The 12,274-nt window shown below is 38.9% G+C and overlaps 1 pseudogene; it reads left to right on the top strand.

Annotated features, from left to right (window-relative positions):
• The first annotated feature begins 11,564 nt into the window (after nucleotides 1-11,564).
• Nucleotides 11,565-12,011, top strand: LOC131924950 (large ribosomal subunit protein uL23-like; annotated as a pseudogene).
• Nucleotides 12,012-12,274: the final 263 nt, after the last annotated feature.

The following is a 12,274-nucleotide window of genomic DNA, read 5'->3' as shown; positions in this document are numbered from 1 at the left end:
TCGTGCCTTATATACTTTTCTGTGTCCTATTTCTGTGTTCACATTACTTCCTGGGATTAAAGGCGTGTGTCTCCACTGCCTGGCTCTGTTTCTATCACGTAACCCAGTGTGGCCTTGAACTCACAGAGATCCATAGGGATCTTTCCCTTCCAAGTGGTAAGATTAAAGGCATGTGCTACCACTGCCTGACCTGTATGTTTAATATAGTGGCTGCCTTTGTCTTCTGGTCCTCAGGTAACTTTATTGGGGTACACAATATATCACCACAAGTGGGGTTCTGACCTTTGCAGTTTGTCTCCTAAGTGTCCTACACTGTTCTGGAATGTGTGGCCCCTGGGAAAAGACCATAGACTCAGCCTAATTATAATTAAAATATTTATTCATCAGCTGCTAGAAGGACAACAATCTCTGAGATGTGGTGATATTTTGTTTGTTATCTAACAAAGTTTGCCTGAAGATCAGAGTAAGGAGGTAAATCACTAGTTAGCCACAGAGGCCAGGCAGTGGTGGTGCACACTTTTAATCCCAGCACTTGCTAGGCAGAGGTAGACAGATCTCTGTGAGTTCAAGGCCACCCTGGGCTACATAAGATTGGTCCAGTCTAAAAGAGAAACAGAGGCAGGCAGTGGTGGCACACACCTTTGATCCCAGCCCTTGGGATCTCTTGCCTTTAATTCCAGCACTAGGGAGATGGAGACAGGAGGTGATATGGCTGGGCGGAGAGAAGAATATAAGGAAGGAGGAGATAGGAGCTTAGCTTCCATTCAGTTTTAGGATTTATAGAGACAGGATCTTCCCCGCTTCCACCTGAGGTAAGAAGTCTCTAGTGGCTGGCTCCTTTGTCTTACTGATCTTTCAGTATTTACCCCAATATCTGGCTCTGGGTTTTTATTAAGACCAATTAGATTCGAGGTACATCTGGCATCCAACTTTCAGAGCATGAATTCACAAAAAAATCCTCTTGCCTGTGGCTTTACAACTACTGGCACAGGCCAGAGCTACATGTAGCTGGAGTCACTACTCTGCTGATATTTTCCAGACACTGAGTTCCCTCTCCCAGTGGGTTGTGGGTTTTCCCTGGACCCCCTCCTCTAGCTGCTGCCAAACTAGGTAGCTGCCTTGAAATTCCACTCAGGGTTCTACTGTTCATGTAAAGCAGTCAGCCTCATATCTTCACCATCATCTGAATCAGCAGCAGCAGCAGCAGCAGCAGCAGCGGATTTAGTGAGAAAATTGAGAATTCTTAAAAGAAGGAATTAGTTAAAAGAGAGAGATTCTTCCCCACATTAAAAAAATTGGAAACAAAAATGGGGCGATTAAATGAGAAGATAATTAATTCAGATGGGATTTATGTAATGTCAATTATAAATATTATGTTTGATCATTTTTGTTTTATTATTTAAAAATTGGTTAATATGAGTGCCAAGATAAAAGTTTTAGAAAAACTTATTAAAACAGATCATAGAATTATTCAGACCCAGATAGAGGAATTTAAAGGAGAACCAATGTCAATATTGTACCAAAAAGTTTCAGAGTAGCAGCCTAAGGTTTCCAAACAGCCAACCTTAATTTATCTAGTAACTTTACAGAAAACTCCAAATGATAGACATCCTCAAGTCTGTGTCAGAGTTGAATGGACTTCTGTGAAAATGTTAGATGTAAGGACATTCAAGGAAGTGATAGTCTCATATGGCATGCATTCACCTTTTGTGAAGCCGATATTAAACTCATGGTAAACTTGTAATAGAATTGTCTCTCAAGACTGGAGAAATTTGGTTACAGTAGTCTTGGAGGCTGGTCCTCAATTACAATGGATGATCTAGTGGAAAGATGAGGCTAAGAACATTAAACAATGAAGTAGAGCTAGATGTATGGAAATCTCCCAAGATCAACTTCTTTGAGAGGAACATTATGTTAATGTAGAAAGGCATCTCTATATGATGATCACACCCTGGCTTTATACTGTGCAGCAGCCTTGAATGCTTGGGACAGAATTGAAGAAGTAGGAAAGAAAATTGAATCATTTACTAAAGTTATGAAAGATCCAAAAGAAACCTTCACTTATTTCTTACAAAGATTGACTTCAGTAGTAAATAGAATTATACCAATTCAGACAAATAATAATTGAATCTCTAACTTTTGAAAATGCTAATGCACAATGCAAAAGGGTAATTAGGCCATTAAAGGCAAGATCAGCACCCTTGGAGGAATAAATCCGAGATACAGTCAATATTAAATCTCATAACCCTGATGAGACTTGGATAGGAGAGGTGATTTCCAGAGATTTGAAGAAAAATTGAAATGTCAGGTGTTTCAGTTGTGGTTAAAAAAAGTCAGCTAAAAAGGGATTATAAACAGGACATTCTTCAAAACAATGTTTTTTCTAAGAATAATCCCAACAGAATGCCCCTCCCTTCCGGAGTATGCAGAAGATGTGACAAAGACATACATTGGACTAATGAATATAGATCAACAAAGGACAGTCAAGGTAACCCTTTGCGATCAGAAAATGCCTTGAAGGGCCTCTTGCAGGCACCCATGTCAAATCTGGTTCAGTCATTTCCTGTCATCATAGAGGAAACTCATTCCCAGAGCAATTAAAGAACCTAATGCCTATTGTAAGAAACCATACTGCTCTGGATGATAGAACAGCTATAGAAGAGAGAATGAAAAATTCAGGAGAAACCATAAAGTGAGAATTTTGGCAAACTTCTGTAAATGAATGAAGACCAAAGTTAAAAATACAAATAAATAACATCCTCATTGAAGGTCTTGTAAACACAGATTCAGATGTAACAAGAATCTTGGCATCCAAGTTGGCCTCTTCAGGAGGTAAATATTCAGTTTTTAGGGATTGAAACTTTATCTCAGGTAAAACAGAGCATGATATGGGTTGAATGAATATGGCCAGGACAGAGAGGAAAATTAAAGCCAAATGTGGCTAACATAGCAATGAATTTATGGAGATATGATTTGTTACAGCAATAGAATACTCAGATTAACATTCCTCCAATCTTAGAAACAAACCATAAATTAATGTATGTTTCTAGGAAAACTATTAGAAAACTATTAGAAAAGATATTATAAAGAACAGTCACCAACCATTCAGATTGTACAAGAACAAGGCACAACAATTGCTGATCTTTCAAAGGCATCAACATCCCTACCTTTAAGATGGTTGACAGATGAACCTGTATGGGTTGAGCAATGGCTTTTAACAACAAAGAAACTGCAGGCCTTAGAACAGCTGGTATAGGAGCAGCTAAATGCTCAGCATATTGAAGAATCAACCAGCCCTTGGAATTCTCCTGCATTTGTTATTAAAAAGAAATCTGGAAAATGGAGAATGGTAACAGATCTAAAAACTGTTAATAAGGTTATTCAGCCAATGGGCCCCATAAGGTCTGGAATTCCCTTGCCTTCTCTGTTACCTAAATAATGACCTCTTATAGTTATTGATTTAAAAGATTGTTTCTTCAATCTATACCTTTACAAAAAAAAAGACAGAAAAGTTTGCCTTCACAGTGCCTACTTAAAATAATTCTCAGCCTGTTAAGAGATATAAATAGAAGGTTCTCCCACAGGGAATGTTAAATAGTCCCACCCTGTGCCAATATTTTGTATGACAGCTGTTGTAAATGATACATAAGCAGTTTTCTCAATCTATAGTTTACCATTACATGGATGACATTTTACTAGCTAATTTAAATGTAGATACATTAGGAAAAATGTTTGAAGAAGTAAAGATAATTTTGCCATGTTTGGGATTACAAATTGCTTCTGATAAAATACAAAAAGGAGATTCTATTAATTATTTAGGATATAAAGGAGGTCTACAAGAAATTAGATCCCAAAAGGTGCAAATCAGGAGAGATCGGTTGCAGACTTTTAATGACTTTCAAAGTTTACTAGGAGACATTTCGAATCTATGACCCCCTACTGTGGTTAAAACTCATGAACTGAGTAATTTTTTCAAAGTGTTCAAAGGTGACAAGGACTTAAATAGTACAAGAGAATTATCAGCTAAAGCTGAAAGAATTGGCTTTGTTGGAAAAGTATTACACGATGCACATGTGGATTGTTTGGATCCAGATCTTGAATACATTCTGGTTATTTTACCCTCTAAGCATTTTCCTATAGGAATATTAATACAGAGGGAAGATATTATCTTAGAATGGACCTTTTTTTTTACCACATAAACAGAGTAAAAAATTAAAAACCTATGTGGAAAAGGTCTCTGAGTTGATTCTAAAGGGAAAATTGAAACTTTATCAATTAGCAGGAATAGATCCAGCAGAAATTGCAGTACCTTTTACTAATGATGAAATTGACAAATTACAAGCATAAAGTAAACCTTGGCAAAGAGCTTGCAGTAATTTTTGGAAGAGATTAACAAATATCCCAAAAGCTGGAGAATTCTATTCATAAAAAGAACTAACTAGATCCTTCCTTGCATTGTACAGGGAACACCCCTATCTGAAGCTCCTACATTTTATACTCATGCAAACAAATCAGGAAAGGCAAGTTATAAATCAGGAAATTTAAGTAAAGTGGCTCAAAGCCTTTATGATTCTGTCTAAAAGTCAAAATTATATGCTATTCTGATGTTATTAATGGACTTTACAGAGCCTCTTAACATAGTTACAGACTCTTAGTATGCAGAAAGAGCTGTCTTACACATTGAAATTGTTGAATTTATCCCTGGTGATTCAGAATTAACTTTATTATTTATTCAGTTACAAGAAATAATCAGGAATAGGAAACATCCCTTAGATATAACAGACATCCAAACACACATGTGTCTGCCAGGCCCTCTAGCACAAGGTAATGAAGAAATTGATCAACCTTTGATAGGAAATGTGATGGAGGCCTCAGAATTTCATTAAAAAAATCATGTCAATAGCAAGGGTTTGAAAAATTGTTTTCCATCACTTGGCAACAAGCCAAGGAGATTATAAGGAAATGTCCTACTTGTACTTTATACAACCAAACTCCACTACCTGCAGGAAGTAATCCAAAGGGTATTCAAAGGAATGAAATATGGCAGATGGATGTGTTTCATTTTATAGAACTTGTAAAATTAAAATATGAACACCACACCATTGATACCTATTCAGGATTTCAATGGGCAACTGCTTTGAGTTCTGAAAAGGCTGATTTTGTAATCACACATTTGCTAAAAGTTATGGCCATCATGGGAATACCTGTACAAATTAAGACTGACAATGCTCCAGTATATGTCTCTGGTAAAATGAAACAATTTTTTGCTTATTATAATATAATGCATATTACAGGTATACCACACAATCCTGCAGGGCAAACAGTTATAGAAAAATCAAAGGATGTGCTAAATAAACAGAAAGGGGTAAAAAAAGACATCCAGAAATAGATTGCATAATGCTTTATTAACTTTGACTTTTCTCAGTGCTAATGAGAAAAGAACAACAGCTGCAGAGAGACATTGGATAATGGAAAAAAACTACAGAATCAAATCAGCCTGTATACTTTAAAGATGTGCTGACCTCAGAATGGAAACCAGGATATGTATTACGTTGGGGAAAAGGTTTTGCTTTTGTTTCCTCAGGAGAAGAAAAGATATGGATACCATCAAAATAGATAAAGGTTCGATTTGAACAAGAGAGACCTCTTAATTAGAAGTGATGATAGTTCATCAAACAGCATGGCCGCTCAATTTAAACTAACTTCAAGACTAACAAATGCTTTTTGTTTAATCAAATATAACTTGCCAAAAGAGAACCTCACCAAAATTAGGGTTGAAGAAGGGTTTTGTTTTTGTCTTTTCAGGAGAATGAAGGCTAAGGAATCTGAAGAACACTGGACAAATAAGATATGAAGAAAAAGGATGAATCACCCAGAGAAAATTGTCCCAAGTAAAAGAGTAAGTTGGCTTATTGGTATGTCACATCTCCAACAGGATAAAATTTTGTAAATCTTTCCAAATGTTTGTTTCTGCTGTTCTCTACAGATATGTAATGCAAATGGTCTTTTTGTAGTCCCAGTCCAATTAAAAATTAAAGCTGTCTTGGGAATTGGAGTGTGGCTCTCTCCTTCTCTAAACCTAAGCATGCTGGTTAAAGTAAAATCTAAAATCTCTGTCTCAAGTCAGAAGAGCCACCTGATATGTGACAGAAGAAAAAACAAAATTTAGGAGCTATTTTATTGCCACTAATTTCATAATCCTTTGGTTTTATTTTGACTCTTTAAAACTTTTTCATAAGATATGAGTACTATCTCAAAATGTATAAGATTAATATATATTTTAAACTTTTTGCCATGATATTAATGGTTGTATAGAGTACTAACTCATTCTAGACAAAAGCTTTATCTAGCTTTCTATACATGATTTCAGGTTTGAGTCTCTATCAGGTAACTAGGAATTATTTTTTGTACTCTGGATGGACATAACAAATATTGATCCTTTAACTCCTTTGAGATCTGCCGAATGTGACATTTAAAATGTTTAAGTTTTCAGCAGTGAACCATGCCCATGCCTAATAGTGACCTTTGAAGTCTCCAAAAGGATGATGGGGTCCCACAACAATGATTCCACCAGGACTATGATAATACCACTAAGCTGACAAACACCACCCAGAGATTGGCTTTGGACTACAAACTGCTCAGGACAATTTTGAAATGGCTAGCTGAGATGATCCAGCCTCACAGACTACTCTAGCTGGGACTTGAGACAAGCCCTGCACTTTCCTATTAAGCAGAGACTGGACAACAAATGATACAGCTAGCTCTCCCAGGACTTGACAACCAAATTTTTCTTTTCAGGATCCCCCAAAGTTGCCATCACCCTCAGACAGCAGAAGTAATTTTAAGAACATGATGCCCACATTCCCAAGAGGAGGGGTGGGTGGTTTGGTCATTTCATGGGTTATGGATATTTGTCATTATTTAGGGTAGTTGTTTACAGGTTGTTGTTGGTAATGGTTAAAAAAAAAGCTGAAGAACGGAGATTAGATTCAGGGTTCTTGTTTTGAAAAAAAGAAAAAGAAAAAAGGGATATAGAAATGATCAGATATAAGGGTAGATTATTGAATTTACTTTTAAAAAAGCAACTACTTGTTTTAAATATTTTACATTGATATGGATCTTTGTATATTGAGGCAAATTTGAGATTATTTTTGTTAGAATGTACTGTACATACATTCTAATCTTGTTCAAGGTATTGTACCTATATGTCTCATTTAACAATGTAATGCAAATTGCTAGTCCTTGAAAGTTATTATTACCAACTAATTAGAATATAAAGAAATGCAGGTCAGTAGTTAGGCATCTATTACAATTAAACTTGTAGTCATAGTAGGTATGTTTTCAAGGTTAATCAGAGATACATTTTAGATAGACAGTTGTTTTCTAACACTTCAGAGATCTATATAATATGACATTTAAGATGATTTAATAGCATAGGTTCTTTTTTTTTATGACAATGAGACATCTCTGCTCCTGGCAGCACCAATCTACTTCAGAGAAGATGATGGACATCAAACAAACTCCATATGGAGTTTAATTTCTTTGTGGCAAAAGTTAGCCACTGGGCAAGAAACTGCTCTTACCTGAACTGCTAACAATATAGTATCCAAATTGGACAAGCAGTGAGGGGGCCCCTGGCAGTGAGATAGGAATTCATCCCTGATACATGAGCTGGCTTTTTGGAGCCCACTACCTGTGGTGGGACACCTTGCACAGCCTTAATACAGGGGGAGGGGCTTGAACTTGCCTCTATTGAATGGACCAGGCTCTCCTGACTCCCCCATGGGAGGCCTTACTTTGTTGAAGGAGGAAATGGTGGGTGGTTTGGGGGGGAAAGCTGGAGGGGTGGGAGAAGGGAAGACAGGAGAATCTGTGGTTGGTATCTAAAATGAATAAAATATTCCTTAATAAAAAAAATTGGAAAGCAGGACACAAAAGAAAGAACTGCCAGACTTTGCTAAGACAAGGTAGGATAGCCCTTCAGAAAATTCTGCTTCTGAGAAAAGTCTGTCAGATATGCGAGGCCTGTAGGTCAGAGATGTATGCCCCAATGTTGTAGAGGAACCTTGGGTGACTGTCCAGGCAGCCAGCTGTTTCTGTCATTTCTCACATTTTTTGGAAGTTGCTTGCTTGCACTTCCTGCTTACTCAGTTAATATTATTTCCTCCTCAGGTTTCTGATGGAGTTGAAGACTTTATAGTTATATAGTTTTCCTTGTTAACAAATACAGAAAATAAACTCACAAAAGAAGTGTAAATGTATAAGGTTGAGAGACATTAAAAGATAATTTTGGTAATGCAATTTAGAATAGAAAGTGAATTATGTACAACTTTTGGACTCACCAAGATAGGAGAGATATGGAGTATTTTCTCTGAATTTGTCAATTGTTAATGGACTATACATCTTTGATGTAATTATTGCCTGTATATATTTTATATATTTATTGTACTTATTGTATATTGCTTTTCTTATATTAGTTATGACATTCTTTTTATTTTAGACAAAAAGGGGGAAATGTTTTGTTTGTGCTCTAACAAATAAAGCTTGCCTGGAGATCAGAGTGTGGAACTAGCCTCTAGAGGCCAGGCAGTGGTGGCACACACCTTTATTCTCTCATCTTAGTTCTGTCCCATCTAGGTTCTCATCCATCTAGTTCTTTCCCATCTTAGCTCCTCTCCCATCTCCTTCTTCCTCATCTTGTTCTTCCTCATTTTGTTCTTCCCCATCTGGCTCTTCCTTATCTTCCATCTTGTTCCTCTAGTACTCTCTTCTAGTACTTCAATCTAGTTCTTCCCATCTCAGTTCATTCCCCTCCAGTTCTTACCCATCTAGGTCTTCCATTCTTTTTTCTCTTCTCTGTCTACTTCTCCCAAGTCTCTGAGATTTACAGTTATATACCCATGCAATAGTAATGCTCTGGTTAATGTAAGGTCACCAGGCTTGAATTCCCTTGGGGTCAAAAGGAGGAGCAATAGGATCTACAACAAGGAGCAGTAATTGCTAGCCACCATCTGCAACCCAAAAGGGAAGTGACTAATGGGGAATAGAATCAACTGAGGGCTAAATTCAGTTAATATCTGAGCAAAAAGGATTTTATGTGCTCAACTATATTCTTAGAAGTGATTAGTTAAAGTGTCAGGAGTCTATCAGTGATGAGTGAAAATAAAACTGCCTTATTTTCCTTTGGCCCCTTATCTATCCAAGCTATCTTGGCTACTGTGGTTTCTGACAGGGCAGGGGGGTGTACTCAGTGGCTGGGCAGCCTGATTCAGCTTGATGTACCTATAAGTAGAAACCCTTTAGTTCTGAGTTAGTAGTTAAAGGTAGATCTAAAACTAGATAAGACTTTGGAAAGGGAGAAAGTTAAACAGCTTAATTAGCACATTTGCCAGGCTTTCTCAGATAGTCTGGATGTTTAAGTCTGTTCTCAGAGAGTACAGAGGTATCTCTGATAAGATACTTTCATCCATCTGGGGATGGTCCTGGCCAAATGCTGCCAATGATGATAATTACAGGGAGGCTTGAATTGGGGTTCTGGCTGTGCATAGTTGTCAGCACAGAAGGTTATCTAAATATTCCTTTAGTAGAAGGGAAATGGTGCCCAATAAATGATGGAAAAGCTACAACAGCACATGAGAAATTTGTAGCAAGAAATGGTTAATATTCAAAAACCAAATATCACCAAAACTTCTTAAGCCTCAGCTTGACTTCTGGAAAGGTCCTTGGCTTCTTCCAGGCAGAGCTTTGTCATAATAAGCTGAATTGCTGCTTCATATTTTTGTATCCTGCAGCAGAATTGTCATCACAGAGAGAGGCCCTAGGGTCCCCAAGAAGCCCTTGTTCCCTTTTGTGACACAGCTGGTCGCCTGGTTTTCCCAGTGTCTAACACTCTCTCAAGTAGGATTTACTCCAATAGGAAGGGACAGAGGTGCTCTGCAGTATGCTAAGGGACCATTGGAGTCACATCGGACTTGAGCAATGTCCTATATACCTGTCACCATCATGGCCTCTGCCCCACGGACAGACATGTAGGATCACTTGTCTCAGAAGTAGCTTCATGTCCTGAGCATGGAAGAGGAGGTGACATGTGTGTCCTAGAAAGGATGGGGTCTGGTAGTGAGAGGTTGGGTGGCCATGAGCTCCACTGTCTTCAGGAGAAGGTTTAGGAAGACACTCTGTGTGGGGGCAGGTCTGCTCCTGTCCTGGCTAACCCTTATGGGAAGTTTCTTTCCTCTCCCCAGTGTAGTGGGTAGCTAGCTGTTCCAGGTTTAACCTTGAAGCACCACCTCAGTGAGGCTTCCAGTAACTGTCAGGCCTACCTATGACCTGCCCCTGGGGCGTGGCTGAGATGGGAGCCCTTAAGACTCAAGATCCATCCGGGACAGCCCTCTTGGTTCCTCATGATCCTGGATGCTGGATGGCAGACTGAGTGAGAGTTCTCCAGAGAACCCCACTGGACTGCACCTCACCTCTCCTGGATCCTATAACCAACCCCTTCACTGGCTGTAAGTTACCCCAAAATAAACCTCCTTTTAACTACGTGGAGTTGCCTTGTTAAATCCTGGAATTATCTGGTCCTCATGTGTGCAAACTCCAAACACCTGGGTGGCCTCCACCCTCAGCCTCCTCCGTGGCTGCTGTGGCATGCTTTCCACACTTCCCACACTTCCCTGTCTCTTTTCTTCCCTGTCTCTTTTAAAATTCCTACCCCTCCCGGGGACCAAGCACTTCCTGCCCCTCCTGGGGACCCATTCAGCCCATAACCACCCAGTACTCCTCCTTCCCTTCCTTCCTCCTTCCTGGATCTTGGGCACATGCACTTGCCTGCTGAGTTCCATATAGCCAACCGCTCAGGTGCACCTCACCTCTCCTGGTTCCTGTCACCAATCCTTCTACTGGCTGTAAGTTACCCAAAATAAACCTCCTTTTAACTATGTGGAGTTGCCTTGTTAAATCCCCACATTATCTGGTACCCCATAACTCTGAGATTAAGAGTCTCATGCTCTGCTGATTGAGCTAGCTGGGTCCTAAAGCTCCAGGGAGACTCAGGAAGATCTGCTGCTGCCTCAATGCTGCTGCTGCTCCTCCTCCATGCATGCACACAGGACACTCCTCCCCCACCTGTAGCTGCCACTAGCCAAAGTCTTCAGTGAGACCTGCTTTAGCGCTACACCAGCAACACCTGCTGGCCAAAAAGTGCTAGTACATCCCCCCCAAAAATCACAAGGATGGTAAGACAAGCAAGCCAGTGTTTCATTTTAGGTAAAAGTGATAATTTTACACCTTGAAAATGATTAACAAGTTTTGAATATTTCTTATGGCCAAAAATATTACTTCCCAAGAATTTAAAAACTTTTTTGCCTGTATGATGAATGACATTTTCCTGGAAATATTTGACCTTCCTAGGGCATATCTGGCATGTACCATTTTGGCATTTACCATAATAATTCACACAGCATTCAAATAGTGGTTTAATAACAAAGATGAGTCATTATTGGGACTGATACAAGTTTTACAAGGTAGCAATGAAGGCTTACATAAAAAGATTCTTGCTTTTCACCATGATGGCGTCAAAAGGGAAGAAGGAAGCTCCTGCCCCTCCCAAAGCCAAAGCCAAAGTGAAGGCCTTGAAAGCCAAGAAGGCAGTGCTGAAAGGCATCCACAGCCACAAAAAGAAGAAGATCCACACATCACTCACGTTCCAGCAGCAGCCCAAATATCCTTGAAAGAGCACGCCCAGGAGAAACAAGCTTGACCACTATGTTATCAGCAAATTCCCCCTGACCACTGAGTCAGCCATGAAGAAGATAGAAGACAACAACACACTTGTGCTCATTGTGGATGTCAAGGCCAACAAGCACCAGATCAAACAGGCTGTGAAGAAACTCTATGACATTGATGTGGCCAAAGTCAACACCCTCATAAGGCCTGATGGAGAGAAGAAGGTGTATGTTTGGTGGGCTCCTGACTATGATGCTCTGGATGTTGCCAACAAAATTGGGATCATCTAAACTGAGTCCAGCTGGCTAATTCTAAATATACTTTTTCACCATAAAAAAAAAAGATTCTTTCTCTGGAATCTGCCATCTAGGATTTACAAATTAGTAATAAAGATTTACAAAACAGGCTCCTTAGTTTGGAATCTGCTAACTTATTATAAGAACTTCAGTCCATTAAACATAAATGTATAGCCAGATTTGATTTTATTGATAATAAATATGAATACTTAATGAATAGAACAATAACTCTCCAAGGTGAAGTTGTCAATACTCAG

This window comes from Peromyscus eremicus, chromosome 1 (genome assembly GCF_949786415.1).
Source record: "Peromyscus eremicus chromosome 1, PerEre_H2_v1, whole genome shotgun sequence".
Classification (NCBI taxonomy): Eukaryota; Metazoa; Chordata; class Mammalia; order Rodentia; family Cricetidae; genus Peromyscus; species Peromyscus eremicus.
The sequence above is the reverse complement of the archived record's forward strand: the minus strand, read 5'-3'. Positions and strand labels throughout refer to the sequence as shown.